The sequence below is a fragment of the Pelodiscus sinensis genome, chromosome 3 (assembly GCF_052426305.1).
Source record: "Pelodiscus sinensis isolate ZL-2025 chromosome 3, ASM5242630v1, whole genome shotgun sequence".
Lineage (NCBI taxonomy): Eukaryota > Metazoa > Chordata > Testudines > Trionychidae > Pelodiscus > Pelodiscus sinensis.
This window is the reverse complement of record NC_143054.1, coordinates 19,148,395-19,166,802: the sequence shown is the minus strand read 5'-3', so window position 1 is coordinate 19,166,802 and position 18,408 is coordinate 19,148,395.

Sequence of the window (18,408 nt, the reverse complement as noted above, 5' to 3'; positions counted from 1 at the left end):
CTCTGCTTTATTGGGGCCATTTTGAATGCTAACCCTATCATTACTAAGTGCACGGAACCCCTCCAAGCTTCTATAAGCACACCCAGCATTCCACTATCCAAGACACTAATGAGAATACAGAATGGTGCTGACTCAGAACAGACCTTTCTGGGACACCACTTAGGCATGACCCTCACTTCCAAGCCATTAAAAACAACTCACTGAGCATGGTATTTCAATCAGCTGCTCACCCACCTTGTAGTAATTTCATGTAGGCCACATTTTCCTAGTTCACTTATGAGAAGGGGCTTCAGCAGGGACAGCAATGGGAATACATCCCTGAGACCGGTACAGGTGTGTACAACCCACACTGAAGCCTGTACTGGTATTTCTTGAAGCTGTCGCTTACAAACTCTCATTTTTTTGCTTTTTCCAGCCATCCATGGGTTTTTGTTCTATAGTGTTTTACTGTTCACTGATATTTTTTTCTCTCATTATTGTATGCAGAGTGGCAGTGTCCTGTTTCCTTTTGTTTTGCTCAGAGTGATTTCTGTTGCATAATGCAATCTTACTGCTTTATCCAAAGGGAGAGCCATATCTTCCAATCAGTACCGGACATACAATGGTGCTCTGGCACTGGGCCCACTCTCAGAAGGAACCCAGGAATTTGGACTATTGCCTTGTCCTGGGGCCACATCTCACTTGGCCTCTTCCCTCGCAATGCCCCACCTCTTGCTTGTTCGTTCCTGCCTCACTTTCCATTCTCTCCTCTCTGCCCTTTCCAGTCCTGACTTCCCACACCTCAGCTCTTCTCTGTCCCTTTCTCCCATGCAAGTAGTAGAAGGGGCCAAAGCTGGAAGAGACCAAGTGGGGGGCAGGAAGGGGGAGGTGAAGTGTGGGCCAAAGAGCAGAGCATGGAGCCACAAAAGATTAATCCAGCCCTGCTTCTAAGGGTCTCTGTATAGCTTTGGAACTTTGATTCTAATTCGAGTTCAAGTCCTCTTCACTGAATCTGTTTACTGCCCCTAGTTGCAGGTTTGGCTCATTAGCTTCGGTTCTGTTAGGTAGAACTTCTTCGAAGTACTTTCCTTCCTTTTGCCTTCTAAAGTGAAATTTGTACCTTTCAAAAGTTTCACTGGTTTTAGGTATGCAATACTCTTTCAAATTTCTGCAAATTTGTGTTATAATTTGCTTTCTCTGCCTGACTTTGTTGCAGGCTATTAAAGACAAGTATTGTAAGACTTGAGGCAGTGGATAACAAGATTGCTACACTGGTCTTTTTTTCTCACCAAAGCTAGCTACTTGTATAATCAAAACTGTTTGAATCTCTTCCAGGAGTCTGCTAAGTTACTAGAGAGTTTATACTTCTAGGGAGCTTTTAGTAATTCCATGTCCAAGATGATTCCTTCACCACAGTCCTCTTTTCTCTTTCCTTTCTTCCACCATTTTTCTGCTCTCTCGTGTTTTCTTGTTAATTCATAAGAAAAACAGTCTGGAGTCTAAGAAGTAAGGCTTTGGAAGAACTAACACAGAGATACACATGCTAAAGGAGACCTGTGAGCTTCTGTGTATATTGTGAAGGTGCCACAAACCTGCTTCCAACAGGTTCTCACCAGCCCCAGTACAGTTCCCGTCTAATGTGTGTTCTGCTATTAAAGGCACAATATTCACTTTTGCCACCACGTTACTGTCCCAAGGCATGTCTACTTTAAGCCATGGCTAATATTCTGGAGTTCGATTTAGCGAGTCTAATATAGCCCTGCTAGATCGAATACAAAGAGTGCCCCCATTGACACCAGTATTCCTGCTCTTCATGAGGAGTAAGGGAAATTGACAGGAGCATTTGCTCCTGTCAGCCTGTCTCTATGAAGATAGCACCAAGCTTGGCATAAGGTAAGCAGACTCCAGCTATGTATTTTACATAGCTGGAGTTGCATACCTTAACCTGACCTTCCAGGTCTGGTGTTGACCTGGCCTAAATAGGTGCCACTTACACCTGGATGAGCTAAGGAGTAAAAGGTGAAATTACAGTATCCTCAGTCTTTCTTCAGTTTATACCTTCTTAAAATATTTGTGACTATAAATTAGAATGATATGGATTCCCTTAGATAATAAAAAGCTCTCAGAGAATCTGACTATAAAAGAAAATAGTTTAGATGGAAAGGAGTCTAACTTTGAATTTAGCCCTCTGTAGTGTGTGATTGTTGCTCAGAATGCATAGATGTTCCACACTGGAAAGTCAGGTTGCTTTGTGTTTGCTCTCTAATGATATAAGCAATTATGTTTGGGGAACCAGTATACCCAGATCGTTCATGGAACTAGGGATGTTAAGGACTACTTGACTATCTGATAAGCAAATGCTTATTGGATAATCAACAGAATAGTAGACTAGTTGCTCCCCCCCCCCTTGCTGCCTTTAACCGATAGAAGCAGAAAAGGGGGGGAAGAGCGGAAGTACTTCAAAATGGCAGCAGCGCATGGAGCCTGGGGTCCTGGGCTCTGTGCGACACTGTTTTGAAATGCCGCGGCAGCATTTCAAAGGTCAGCGCCGCCCTATTGACTAATTGAATAGTTGATGGAGGATCAGAACCATGTTAAACAGGGACCAAGGGCCGAATCCCCATTGTTTTACTGCATATGCTCTGCCCCAGCTTCACTTGGGTCCCAGAAGTTTTCTTGATGTATCCCAGATTTCCTTGGGGCAGTTTCCTTAGACTTCTCTATGCCAATAATCTGTGGTGCATTCTAGTGTATTCTATTGTAATGAAACCTACACCTCCCCGTGCAAACGCCTGCAGTTAAGATCAGCATTAAACCACTTTCTGCAAGCACACTAGCAAAGGGTCTGCTGGGTTTTCAGTGTAGACTAATCAGAAGACACTTTCTGCAAAGACACCTGCTTCCTGGTCACAAGAGCACAACCAGATTTTGGTGCATGGCTGCCTTTGTCCCCTGTACTCATAGCCTCAGGAAGGGCAGAGCTAGGGCTGGACAGCGGATAGGCATAGCTGCAGAATGATGACCTCCAACTTCATAGTCTCTTCCCCTCCTTGCAAGGCAGATGTTTGGTCCTTGAACTGTTGTTTGCCCCATTCCTGGCCCTCTGTATTGCTGCATGTACAGAGGTGCTCAGGTGGTGGTAGGTGGGAGCCAGCCCCAAAAGTTTCCCTCAGTTTCTTGGGGACCCCTTAAACCTGCTTCCCAGGGTGTGGCAGAGGGAGGTGGCTTGGAGTACACTGCACCCCAAGCCTTTGAGGTGGACTTCACCACTCTACAGCTGGCATGTTTGTGTGTTGTTCCTCTGAAACCTATCAAACTTCAAAACAAACAATCAAACAAAAATAAATAGTAAAGCCCACCAATCAAAAACACCTTCATTGAACAGCTCATTTTAAACATAAATAATAACAAAGTTTCATTTGAATAGTATGACAGCTCTGTAAACGTCATCATTTTCCTTAGAATTGGTGCACCTGGGCATCTCCTGCCCATATGACTCAGTCTAGAGGTGGGGAGCTCAAATCTCAGATTACAGTATAAAACCTTCTCAAAAGCCAGGCATTCTACTCAGACAGCCACCAAAGGAGCTAATTATGCTGTTTCTGTACTCATCTGCTCTTTACCAGACCTGACTCCCCTTAATAGCACTATCACAATTAGGGGCAGGCAGTAGAGTTTTCCCATAATGCCACAAATTCTTAGGGCTAGAGTGTTTACACTTTTGCTGCTGTTATTTAGTACCAAACTATTTTTAAGAATGATATATGCTGTTGGATCTAAACACATTTGATAGGCCTTTTTCTAGTCTCAGATGAAACAGTTGCTTCTCCTTGACTAACCTCTTAACAACTTTGAGTTTCTGAGTTATCATGCGTAGTACCAGTTCCATTATCCTTCTGAGGTACTTGTAGTGAAACACGTGAGATTTAGAGTTGAGAGGTGGCTTTAAATTCCATCTCCGTGTGAACTAGTTTAAAATGGTCCTTGTATAATTTTCCATCAGATTCAAGGATGGAAAATAAAACACAACACAAATAAAACCCCCAAAGCAAACAAAACAACCCCTGAGTGAATTAAAAAACAAACTCATTGACCAGACTGTGCTGAATGTATTAGTTGATGTGATAGACAAAAAATAATAATCCAAATGGACCTGGCTTCAATGAATAACAAAGTCAATCTTCTGTTGTTTAATGTATGTCCATAATAACCTGAATTACAGAACAAATAAATATGTTCATCCAATTATCCTTTAACCAAAGACAGTCATCTCTCTTCTTCATCTGCTGTGCAAGTTCCCTTAGTGGGCTGCCAGCTAAATGCCTGGAAACAATTCTATGAATAAAATGTTAAGCCCTAAAATTCACTTTGTATAATTTCATATAACGTCTGCTGAACTCTTTCATAAAACAGTATATGTTTTAGCCATCCCTGAAGTGGTTTTCTTTTATTATTACTACTACAATGATGCATAATTAAGTCCAATTATATTTTTATATGCAGAGGAGAATCACTGAGACACTATTTTAAATTATTCATCAATAAATTTCATAAACAGTGAAAGATAAGGATTTAAAATGCGTTCTTTAAAATCCCCTAGATAATTTTATAATGGTATATTGAACAAATAAGTCTTTCTCCTTCTTCCCCCCCCCCATGAGAGAACAAGAGACTTCATTTAACACCACATGTGTTATTGTGCTTATCAGCTGATTACCATATTACTTTGATTTGTGTGGCAGATTGTAAACTCTTGTAGGATTATGGAAAGATTTCTTTCCCCAGGCTAAAGCACTGAAAGTCTCAGCATCATGAAGCCAGGAATGGGGAGGAATAGGAGCAGATTGGTTATTATATCTATATGTATTTTTATCCACTGATTCATCTCATTTTTATCACTGCAGAGTCAGCGTGAAAGCTAACTAAACTCATACACCTCCAAAACATTGTCACATCACTAAGTTTTAATGTCTCCTGCAAATCTTCAATGTGCTTAGTCAAATGAGAATTGCTGGAATGAGTTAGCCTGAAGGGGAGCAGAAATAGGCATCAGTATGCTTTGATTCATCTACTTAAAAGGCTCCTTTTTGATTATAAGTGGAGATAACAGGAGTGAGGGGGGGAATGCAAATGTATAAAAACTGGCTTGTATTTGTTACTTTTTTCTGATCTGGTACCTGTACTTCCATAGCTATTATGACTTATTTGCATTATTGTACTGCTTAGGAGCCTAGTCATGCACTGAGACCCCATTGTGCTAATTACTGTACAAACAAAACAATAGATAGGCCTTACTCCAAAGAGTTTACAATCCAAGTAAAGTCTATTTACTCATTTCATTAAGCTAACTATTTCCATGATGAAGTAAGTACGGTGAAATGCAAATTTTATGGCGTTTACAGATGAGGAATAAGTATAGATTTGATAAAGAAGAGCAAATGCAACTCTTACAAACAAATTAAAGCTTAATATAGTACCTGCTCTTTTTTTTTTTTTTTTTTTTTGCTGTGTGTGTTATAGATTCCGAACTTGATGGAATAATTGGAACCATATGATTTAGACAATCACAAACATTTTAAACAGCAGTTGGAGCAAATGTAATTAAGTATGAATATTAGAAGCTGCAAGTAAACAAGGAAGGGAATATACCTGTATATATTTTTGGGGGGGTAATATGGTTCAAATAGACATTGTGGCCCCTATGTGAGTGGTATCAGATTTTAGATTTTCCACTGGTGAAAAGCAGTAATCCACACAGACCCAGCTGGTTTCTTACTCTCTTCCTAGGTCTCATCAGGCTACTACTCTCACTTTTGCATTGACAATAAATACACACAAGTTCTGATTATATTCAAAGGAGATGACACAAAAAAGAGCCAGGCTACACACAGGTAATTCTACTTGCAAAAATGCGATTGAATCAACCAATTATATCTTGTCCTGAAATGGCTTCCTTTCTCACACTAGGCCTCTTCTTTGCCCACAAGTTATTTTCTAGGGAAAAAAGAACTTTTAGGTTATAATATACATATGATTATCAAAGCTAAAGTGTTTTCATAAGGTCCAAATGAAATATTTTTCAACAGTTCGTTTTGTGAAATATTCCATGGTCTTGACTTTTCATGAGAGCCAGGGACTGAAAAAAAATTGAAATAGCAGAGTTCCCAGAGAATGGAAATTCCATTTTTGACCATCTCTGAGATACTTCCTTTCTATCATTTTTGCCTGTCTTATTTACAGAGCTAGACAAACATTTTCCATCATAACTTCTTCAGTCACAATTTTCCATGAAATGGTCTGCTTTCTGTGGGGAAATTTTTTATTTTAAATTCCAAGCCCCCGAACACTACTATTTTATCTACAAATAAATTATTTGGATTTTGATGTGCAATTAGAATGTTTCCTGGGAACAGGTCAATTGTCTCATATTACCATTCTCCTTTATGGAACTATCTCCCCAGCTGGACTAAATCTCTCATGTTACATTATTGTCACAAACTCCCTGGGGAGATGTAGTGTAACCACGAAGTCTGGTTCAAAATGCCATTTTTAACTAGATCTACTTGTTTACTTAGATTACAAGCTCTTTGTAGCAGAAACTGACTGGATATGTCTACACCACAGAGTTTTGTCGGAAAAACGTCTGTTTTTCCGACAAAACCTGAGTAATGTCCACATTGCAATGGCATTCTTTTGAAAATAAATCAAAAGAACAGATGGGTTTTTCCATCATTGGTAATGGTTTTTCTATGAGGATGAAGACTTTTCCCAAAAGAGCTCTTTTGGAAAAGGCATATGTAGACGGGAAAGAGGGAGTTCTTTCTCTAGAAAAGGAAAGAGGAAAAAGCACAGGTGCCCTGGTGGCCATTCCACCCATAGTAATCACAGCTTACATGGGAGATAGCATCCACACTGAATGGATGCTATCTGTTGAAAAAGCAGATCGATTTTTTTGATGTGCTTTCGCAGTGTAGATGCTGTCTTTCAGAAGAAGTTTTTTTTGGAAGATCTCTTCCGGAAAAGAACATAAGAACATAAGAATGGTCATACTGGGTAAGACCAAAGGTCCATGCAGCCCAGTACCCTGTCTGCCGAGAGTGGCTAATGCCAGGTGCCCCAGAGGGAGTGAACCAAACAGGTAATGATCAAGCCATCTCTCTCCTGCCATCCATCTCCACCCTCTGACATACAGAGGCTAGGGAAACCATTCCTTAACCATCCTGTCTAATAGGCATTAATGGATTTAACCTCCATGAATTTATCTAGTTCTCTTTTTAACCCTGTTATAGTCCCAGCCTTCACAACCTCCTCAGACAAGGAGTTCCTCAGGTTGACTGTGCACTGTGTGAAGAAGAACTTTTTTTTATTTGTTTTAAATCTGCTGCTCATTAATTTCATTTGGTGGCCCCCAGTTCTTATATTATGGGAACAAGTAAATAACTTTTCCTTATTCGCTTTCTCCGCATCAGTCATAATTTTATATACCTCTATCATACCTCCCTTAGTCTCCTCTTTTCCAAGCTGAAATGTCCTAGGCTGTGTCTAGACTGGCCAGTTTTTCCGGAAAATCAGCCGCTTTTCCAGAAAAACTTGCCAGCTGTCTACTCTGGCCGCTTGAATTTCCGCAAAAGCATTGACTTCCTACTGTAAGAAATCAGTGCTTCTTGCAGAAATACTATTCTGCTCCCGTTCAGGCAAAAGTCCCTTTTGCGCGGGCCAGTGTAGACAGCTCAGATTTGTTTTCCGCAAAAAAGCCCCGATCGCGAAAATAGCAATGACTTTTTTTTTTGCGGAAAAGCGCATCTAGATTGGCAAGGACACTTTTCCGCAAAAAGCGCTTTTGCTGAAAAGCGTCCTGGCCAATCTAGACACTCTGTTCCAAAAATGTTTTTAACGGAAAACTTTTCCGTCAAAAGCACTTCCGGAAAGTCATGCCAGTCTAGTCGTAGCCCTAATGTCTTTAAAATTTTCTCATATGGGACCCGTTCCAAACTCCTAATCATTTTAGTTACCCTTCTCTGAACCTTTTCTAATGCCAGTATATCTTTTTTGAGATGATGGGACCACATCTGTACGCAGTATTCAAGATGTGTGCGTACCATGGTTTTATATATATGAAATATTCTCTCTATATATATTCTCCGTCTTATTCTCTATCCCTTTTTAAATGATTTTAAATGATTCCTAACATCCTGTTTGCTTTTTTGACTGCCACACTGTGTGGACGTCTTCAGAGAATTATCCATAATGACTCCAAGATCTCTTTCCTGATTAGTTGTAGATAAATTAGCCCCCGTTATATTATATGTATAGTTGGGGTTATTTTTTCCAATGTGCATTACTTTACATTTATCCACATAAAAATTCATTTGCCATTTTGTTGCCCAGTCACTTAGTTTGGTGAGATCTTTTTGAAGTTCTTCACAGGCTGCTTTGGTCTTAACTACCTTAAGCAGTTTAGTATCATCTGCAAACTTTGCCACTTCACTGTTTACCCCTTTCTCCAGATCATTTATGAATAAGTTGAATAGGATTGGTCCTAGGACTGACCCTTGGGGAACACCGCTAGTTACCCCTCTCCGTTCTGAAAATGTACCATTTATTCCTACCCTTTGTTTCCTGTCTTTTAACCAGTTCTCAGTCCATGAAAGGATCTTCCCTCTTATCCCATGACAACTTAATTTACATAAGAGCCTTCGGGGAGGGACCTTGTCAAAGGCTTTCTGGAAATCTAAGTACACTATATCTACTGGATTCCCCTTGTCCACATGTTTGTTGACCCCTTCAAAGAACTCTAATAGATTAGTAAGATACGATTTCCCTTTACAAAAACCATGTTGACTTTTGCCCAACAAATTATGTTCTTCAATGTGTCGGACAATTTTATTCTATACTAGTGTTTCAGTTAATTTGCCCAGTACTGGCGTTAGATTTACCAGTCTGTAATTGCCAGGATTGCCTCTAGAGCCCTTTTTAAATATTGGCATTACATTAGCTATCTTCTAGTCATTGGGTACAGAAGCTGATTTAAAGGATAGGTTACAAACCATAGTTAATAGTTCCACAATTTCACATTTTTAGTTTTTTCAGAACTCTTGGGTGAATGCCATCCGGTGACTTGTTACTGTTAAGTTTATCAATTAATTCCAAAACCTCCTCTAATGACACTTTAATCTGTGACAAGTCCTTCAATCTGTGACAAGTCCTACAAAGGGCAGGTCAGGTTTGGGAATCTCCCTAACGTCCTCAGCCATGAAGACTGAAGCAAAGAATTCAAATAGTTTCTCTGCAATGATTTTATCATATTTAAGTACTCCTTTTGTATCTCGATCGTCCAGGGGCCCCACTAGTTGTTTAGTAGGCTTCCTGCTTCTGATGTACTTAAAAACATTTTGTTATTACATTTTGAAGTTTTGGCTAGCTGTTCTTCAAACTCTTTTTTGGCTTTTCTTATTACATTTTTACATTTAATTTGGCAGTATTTACGCTCCTTTCTATTTACCTCACTAGCATTTGACTTTCACTTTTTAAAAGATGCCTTTTTATCTCTCACTGCTTCTTTTACATGGTTGTTAAGCCAAGGTGGTTCTTTTTCAGTTCCTCTACTATGTTTTTTAATTTGGGGTATACATTTAAGTTGGGTCTCAATTATGGTGTCTTTGAAAAGTTTCCATGCAGCTTTCAGGGATTTTACTTTAGTCACTGTACCTTTTAATTTCTGTTTAACTAACCTCCTCATTTTTACATAGTTCCCCTTTTTGAAATTAAATGACACAGTGTTGGGCTGCTGAGCTGTTCTTCCCACCACAGGAATGTTAAATATTATTATATTATGGCCACTATTTCCAAGTGGTCCTGTTATAGTTACTTCTTGGACCACATCCTGTGCTCCACTCAGGACTAAATTGAGAATTGCCTCTTCCCTTGTGGGTTCCTGTACCAGCTGCTCCAAGAAGCAGTCATTTAAGGTATCAAGAAATGTTGTTTCTGCATCTCGTCCTGAGGTGACATGTACCCAGTCAATATGGGGATAGTTGAAATCCCTCACTATTATTGCGTTCTTTATTTTGATAGCCTCTCTAATCTCCCTTATCATTTCATAGTCACTATTACTGTCCTGGTCAAGTGGTTGATAATATATCCCTACTGTTATATTCTTATTAGAGCAGGGAATTACTATCCATAGCGATTCTATGGAACATGTTGATTCATTTAAGAATTTTACTTCATTTGATTCTAAATTTTCTTTCACATATAGTGCCACTCCTGTACTCACACAACCTGTTCTGTCCTTCCGATATATTTTGTACTCCAAAATGATTGTGTCCCATTGATTGTCCACACTCCACCAGGTTTCTGTGATGCCTATTATATCAGTATCCTCCTTTAACACGAAGCACTCTAGTTCACTCATCTTATTTTTTAGACTTCTAGCATTTGTGTACAAGCACTTTAAAAACTTCTCACTGTTTATTTGTCTGCCCTTTTCTGATGTGTCAGATTCTTTTTTATGTGGATGTTTTTCATCTGATCTGCCCCATACTTTATCCTCTTCCTTCCTCTCCTTCTGACTAAAACCTAGATAATCTCTATCAATAGACTCTCCTCTAAGAGATGTATCTGTCTGATCTATGTGCTCCTCTGCACTAATTGGCTTTCCCCCATCTCTTAGTTTAAAAACTGCTCTGCGACCTTTTTAATGTTAAGTGCCAGCAGTCTGGATCCACTTTAGGTGGAGCCCATCCTTTCAGTATAGGCTCCCCCTATCCAAAAAGTTTCCTCTGTTTTTTATAAAGCTAAACCACTCCTCCCTACACCATCATCTAATCCATGCATTGACACTCTGAAGCTCTGCCTGCCTACCTGCCCTGCGCATGGAACTGGAAGCATTTCTGAGAATGCCACCATAGAGGTCCTGGATTTCAGTCTCTTTCCTAGCAGCCTAAATTTGGTGTCCAGGATGTCTCTGCTACCCTTCCCTATGTCATTGGTACCTACATACATCATGACCACTGGCTCCTCCCCAGCACTACACATAAGTCTATCTAGATGTAGGCATTTATATAAGGACTATAAGATATTCTCCATCTTATTTTCTATCCCTTTTTAAATGATTCCTAACATCCTGTGTGCTTTTTTGACTGTCACTGAACAAACTTCTTTAGAAAGAAGACTGCAGTCTAGACATAGCTTCAGTTACTATGAAATTCCATAGTGCCTTCCCCACCCTTAGTTGGGGGAATTTGAGGGCTACAGTATTAAAAATAAGAATAAATAGGAGGATTAATTAGTACTTGCTGATATAGAAAAATTTAAATATTTTAATACATATTTCAATAACAAGTTTCAGATTATTTTAAATTTGGATATATTTCCTGAATTCAAAATTAAAAAAATAAGTAGGTAACACCAAGAAGGTTGAGGTGTCTAATGAACATTCTACTTCAGTCTTCACTAAAAAAAGTTAATTGTGATCAGATGCTTAAACAATTATACTAAACAACAAGGGGAAAAAATACAAGCCAGCATAGGGAAAGCACTGGTTAAAGAATATTTAGATAAATTACACGTGTTCAAGTTGGTAGGGCCTCACAAAATGCATATTATTTAAGGAACTAGCTGAAGCAATCTAAGAACCATTCATTGCAGACCATTCATATCGGCAAAAATAATGCCTATATTTATAAGCGAGAACAAAGAGAACCAGGGGAATTATAGACCAGGCAGCTAAACTCTGATGTCTGAAAAGATACCATAACAAAATATTAAACATTTTGTAAGCACCTAGAGTAGAATAAAGAGTAGCCAGCATGGATGTATCATGAACAAATCATGCCAAAAGCAGTCTAATTTGTTTTTCTTTTGTTTTGTTTTTGTTTTGTTTTTGAGAGGGGAAGGTCAGGGTTACTGGTCTCATGGATATGGAGAAGCTCTAGATGTGAGATGTTGGTTTTAGTAAGGTTTTTTTACAGTCTCACATGACATTTTCATAAGCAGACTAGGGAAATTCAGACTAAGTGAAATTATAATAAAGAATGTGCACAAGTGGTTGAAAGACCACGATCACATAGCAGTTATCAGTGATTCTTTGTGAAACTGGGAGGACATATCTAGCGGGTCCTGAATCAGTCTTACGTCTGGCACTAGTCAGTATTTCTGTTGGAAAAAGGAGTGAAGAGTACTCTTACAACATTGCAGATGACACCAGTGTGGATGAGGTTGTTAGTCCTTTGGAGACCAGGATGAGAATCCAAAATGACCTTGCTAAATTGGAGAGTTTGTCTAAAGACAACAAGATGTTTAGTTTTAAGAAAAGAAGATGGAGTAGGACGTGATAGCTTCTTCAGATATGCTAAGAGCTGTAATAAAGAGGAAAGTTGTCTTCCATGCCCACTGAAGATGTGACAAAGTAATGAGTTTAATCTCTAGCAGGGGAGATTTAGGTTAGACGTTAGAAAAAGTTTTCTAACTAGAAGGGTAGTTATGTAGTGGACTAGATTACAAAGGAGAGGGATAGCTCAGTGTTTTGAGCATTGGGCTGCTAAACCTAGGGTTGTGAGTTCAATTCTTGAGGGGGCCATTTAGGGATCTGGAGCAAATCTGTCAGGGATGGTATTTGGTCCTGCTGCGAGGGCAGGGAACTGGACTTGATGACCTCTCAAGGTCCCTTCTGCTTCTATGAGATAGGTGTATCTCCCATCATTACAGGTTTTTAAGGATTGCTTAGACAAACACCTGCCAGTGATGGCCTTATGGTTCCTGCCTCATGGCAAGTGAATGGATTTATGAGCTCTCAGATTCTTTTTCAGCCCTATGTATTTATGGGCAACTCAATTTTCCCAACTCTTCTAAAATTTCCTTGCAACATTCAGCTAATCAGCATTTACTTATATTTTTAACCTTGGGCATCTAGCTCCTTTGTTTAGCTTTATTGTGTGACAAGAGAAGGACACAGATATTTTAGTATCAGAGGGGTAGCCGTGTTAGTCTGAATCTGCAAGAACGATGAGAAGTCCTGTGCAGCTTATAGACTAACAGATTTATTGGAGCATAAGCTTTTGTGGGCAAAGACCCACTTCGTCAGATGCATGTAGTAGAAATTCCAGAGGCAGGTATAAATATACAGGCATAAGAATCCTTCCAATCAAGAGTAAGGCCAGAGATAATGAGGTCAATTCAGTGAGGGAGGATGAGACCCCCTTCTAGCAGCTGATGTGGAGGTGTGAACACCAAGAGAGGAGAAACTGCTTTTGTAGTTAGCTAGACATTCACAGTCTTTGTTTAATCCTAAACTGATAGTATCAAATTTGCAGATGAATTGTAGCTCTGCAGTTTCTCTTTGAAGACTGTTCTTGAAGTTTTTTTGTTGCAGGATGGCTACTTTTAAATCTGCTACTGTGTGTCCAGAGAGATCGAAGTGTTCTCCTATAGGTTTTTGTGTATTGCCATTCCTCATATCTGATTTGTATCTATTTATTCTTTTACATAGGGACTGTACAGTTTGGCCAATGTATATGGCAGAGGGGCATTGCTGGCACATATTACATTGGTAGATGTGCAGGTGAATGACCCCATAATGATGTGGCTGATGTGGTTAGATCCTGTGATGGTATCGTTGGTGTAGATATGTGGGCAGAGTTGACACTGAGGTTTATCGCAGGGATTGGTTCCAGTGTGGGAGTTACTGTGGTATGGTGCATAGTTGCTTGTTAGAATTTGCTTCAGGTTGGCGGATTTTCTGTGGGCGGGAACTGGCCTGCCTCCCTAGGTCTGTGAGAGTGGGGGATCATTGTCCAGGATGGGTTGTAGATCACTGATGATGCATTGGAGGACTGTAGGTAATGGCCAGTGGTGTTCTGTTATTTTTTGTTGGACCTGTCTTGTAGCACAAGGCTTCTGGGTACACATCTGACTCTGTTGATCTGTTTCCTCACTTCCTCAGGTGGGTATTGTAGTTTCAAGAATGCTTGGTGTAGATCTTGTAGGTGTTATCTCTTTCTGAAGGGTTGGAGCAAATGCAGTTATGCCTTAGTGCTTGGCTGTAAATGATGGATCATGTGGTGTGTCTGGGTAGGAAGCTGGAGGCATGTAGGTAGGCATAGTGATCTGTAGGTTTTCAGTATAGGGTGGTGGTTGTTGCATAAAAAAGCCTCCGCCTGAGCTCACTAGATTTATATACATGGATTTTCTGAAGCTACACCAAACTGTAAGGTCTAAGGTTTTAAACTGCAACATATTGTGATCCTTGTCAATCTTTGCAATCTGTGTAACTCTCAAATTTATTGTAAACGGCAACTTCGTAATTTTTGTAACATGCAGCCACCTTGCTTGTAATTTTCCTTAAGCTGCATTCTCCGCTGAGTGAATGGAGAGAGTGTGAATGTGAGAGTGTGTTTGAAGAAGGCTTGGAACAATGGAGCACATTTCAATGAGTTATCACAGTCTAGGCATGCTCCCTGCTGGATAAAGGGAAGTCTGGGCATGCTCCCTGATGACAAGGTGAATGAGTCACAGGGGCCATTCAGACACAATATAAGGAGAAGGAGCACATGTGAAACTCTCTCTCTTTTTCCTTCCCCTGCTCCTGAGAAGCTCCTCTCCAGTGTCTCTCTCTCCTGACCAGCTTCCCCAGCCATGATGAGCAGACAGACCCTCCAGGATCCACATGCCTTGGCTCCTTCTGCAGCCCATATGTCTGTGTAAGTGTGTGAGTGCCTGAGGGCAGGAATGAATGGGTGTGAATGAGTGAGTGAATGGAGGAGTGTGTGATTGCTTGCTTGTCTGTGTGTGTGTCTGTGTGTGAGTGAGAGAGTTCTGTCTTCTTTAGCTTAAACTTTTGGTGGCTGCTTTCTCCTCTTTAGTTCTACCTAGTGGAAATAAACCCATACTAGTGTAACCCTGGGTGGTCTCCAGTGAGAATATTTTTTAAGGTAACAGTGTTTAGGTGACCATTGCTTATTTGCACTGTAGTGTCCAGGAAGTGGCGCTCTTGTGTAGACTGGTCGAGGCTGAGGTTGATGGTGGGGTGGAAATTGTTGAAATCATGGTGAAATTCTCCCAGAGCCTCCTTCCCGTGGGTCCAGATGATGAAGATGTCATCAATGTAGCATAAGTAGAGGAGGGGCGCTAGTAGACAAGAGCTGAGGAAGCATTGTTCCAGGTCAGCCATAAAAATGTTGGCATATTGAGGGGCCATGCAGGTGCCCATAGCGGTGCCACTCTTTGGAGGTATGAATTGTCTCCAAATCTGAAATAGTTGTGTGTGTATAAAGTCATAGAGGTCGGCCACGAGTTGTGCCGTGGCATCGTCAGGGATACTGTTCCTGACAGCTTGTATTCCATCTACGTGTGGGATGTTGGTGTAGAGAGCCTCTACATCAATGGTGGCTAAGATGGTGTTTTCTGGAAGAACACCAATGCATTGTAGTTTTCTCAGGAAGTCCGTGGTGTCTCGGAGATATCTGGGAGTGCTGGTTGCTTATGGTCTGAGAAGAGAGTCCACATATCCAGAAAGTCCTGCAGTGAGAGTGCCAATGCTCAAGATGATGGGGTGTCCAGGATTTCCAGGTTTATGGATTTTGGGTAGTAGATAGAATAACCCTGGTCAGGATGTTTTAGTGTGAACTTGTGAGGGGAGAAAGCTGTCTCAGGCCTCTAGTTATCACCTTTAACCCAATGGAATCCCACAATTCCCTCCCTCTAAAGTGGGGCCTGAGGCTGCAGACCCTGCTATTCACTTTGATTGCTTCGACAGGTCTAGTACAGATCAGCACCCACAGTACTCTTCTGTCTGGGGCAAATAGAGGATTGTGTCAAATGACCAGCTGTCTCTCATAAGACAACACGCGATTTATTCAGAACAAAAACCTTATCAGAGAAAACATGAAGTAAAACAATAGACAGTTTACACACATGTCTCGCTTGCCAGGTGGTCTCTCATCTTCCAGAGACTGGTAGGTCTGAACCGCTTCAGGGCTTGTCCGATTGGCTGATTTCTCTTTTCCCAAGTCAGGAGCTGCTATTTCATACAGTTTCAAGAGCTTTGTCTACCAAAGTCTCTGAAGAAGATTAAATCATTTGATGTGCTATTTAGCCTTAGGGGAGGGAGTTACCTGGAATGGGGATTTGCATTAGATATTCCACCCCAGTTTCACCACCTCCCCCCATCATTTTTAGCTCTTGCAAGTAACTTTTTTCTTTGACCCATATAGCAAGGAGTATAATCATTAGCAAACCCATATACACTGTAAGCTGCTTTCCTGCTCCCCCAGCCCAAGGAGGATTCATGGCCCATGCTTCAGGCTCTTTCTTTCTCCTACACATATAAAATTAATTCAGTAGCTTTTAATATTCCATGCTGTCACAGCATGTCCCTGTCATGGGGACATAATTAGGAGTAATGGAATACAACTGAAAAAGGAAATTTTTAGGGTGAATAAAAGGGTAAACTGTCACAGGCCACTCATTAGACTGGGATGAGAGATTCCAGTGGCTGGGTCCAAGGTGTTTTAAGCTTCTTTGGAGCTCAGCAGGCTGAAATACTGCTTCTTGCTTGGCACACTTCCTGGGCATCATTTTTTAATCTTCTACTATTTCACAAAGATGGATTCCCTCATTTTACTTACTTTAAACCCTTGTGAATAGTGCTGATCCCCAAGCTGCCTCAAACAAACCCTCTCCCAGAAACCCAACACGAGTATTTAATATGAATTAATATAAAGGCTACGTCTACATTGGCCCCTTTTCCGGAAGGGGCATGCTAATTTTTCAGATCGTAATAGGGAAATCTGCGGGGGATTTAAATATCCCCCGCGGCATTTAAATAAAAATGTCCGCCGCTTTTTTCCGGCTTTTAGAAAAGCCGGAAAAGAGCGTCTACACTGGCCCAAATCCGGCCCGATCCTCCGGAAAAAAGCCCTTTTCCGGAGGATCTCTTATTCCTACTTCAAAGCCCTTTTCCGGAGGATCGGGCCAGATCGGGGCCAGTTTAGACGCTCTTTGCCGGCTTTTCTAAAAGCCGGAAAAAAGTGGCGGACATTTTTATTTAAATGCCACGGGGGATATTTAAATCCCCCGCGGATTTCCCTATTACGATCTGAAAAATTAGCATGCCCCTTCCGGAAAAGGGGCCAATGTAGACGAGCCCATAAAGAGTAATTGCAGATTCTACTACTCAAAAAGGGGTGTAAGAGCCACCTTTGGGTACCTGAGGAGTATTTTTCTCTTATTTGAGAAGTGAGAAATATGACTGAAGGAATCTGCCCAATTTATGAATTCTGGTCAATATTGTGAAGTTGTAGCTGTTAACATTGCTATATTGTAAGTGCTCTTCTGCCTATGTATGTGGATTCCATCATTACTGTCAGGGCTGTCGTATCTCAACCATACCAGACAAGGGTGGGTTTTTGGAATCCAAAACTGTGTGTTCAAAGCAAAGCAGCTTGATAAAATGGGCTTGCTGCAGCTATAAGCAGGTACTTACTTCTTCCTCTTGTCTGAAGGGAGAAACGAGTGGAGAGATTGAAAGGTTAATAAACACAGGACAAAGAAGCAACTATGATGGTGGTAGGCCAGGAAAAGGAAATTCGGGTGGAGAGAGAATGGGCACAGTCCTTTCAAAAAGAGCTACCTGGGATGGAAGACTAGAGAGAAGCAACTCAGCATGTAGAAGCTTGATGAAGTAGGACACTCTGCCTATTTACATGAACTGAGATGATACCCATGGACTCTTTAGAGACCAATAAGTTAATGAGTGGCTTTGAGTCCAAAATGTTTATTGTTTTCTAAATGTTTGGTACTCTGTGTATTTCTTGTATAATTCAGTAAAAAAACCAACATTATTAGAACCCGTGCAAAACCTGTCTGCGTTGTGCAACACTTGCCGACTGTAACCAAAAAAATTCCGCCCCTCAGTATGATTCTGGAAGAAAGGGCATTTAAGCTGTGCATGAGTCTGAAGGGTTAGCACTAAACCCAGGGGGCTTCGCAATTGCTTCCCGTCTCCCAAGAGAGTGTGCTAGTTAGCGGATCCCATGTGTGTGCCTAGGAGCCCCAGGACTGGGGCAGCAGGTAGGCCCCATTCAGGCTCTTAAAGCTTAAAACACCTTGTTATCCAGCTCCCTTGAGTGGCCTGGTGAAGGCAATGGACTGGAGTTGCGACATCAACTTCCTGCAGTGAGGCTATGTCCCAAAGCCAGACATGGAAGCCCCATCATTTTTCATATTTAAAAGATGAGTGGATAGAAATGTGTAATTGATAATAATCCTGCAGTGATAGCTAGTCAAGTTGGATGGTCTAAATACAGGGGTGGGCAATAGTTTTTTTTATGGGAGGTCACTCCAAGATTTTGGAAAGGAATCAATGGCCATACTCTTCCATGATATTAATGGAGGAGGTGTGGGGTCTGGGATGGAGGTTGGGTGCAGAAG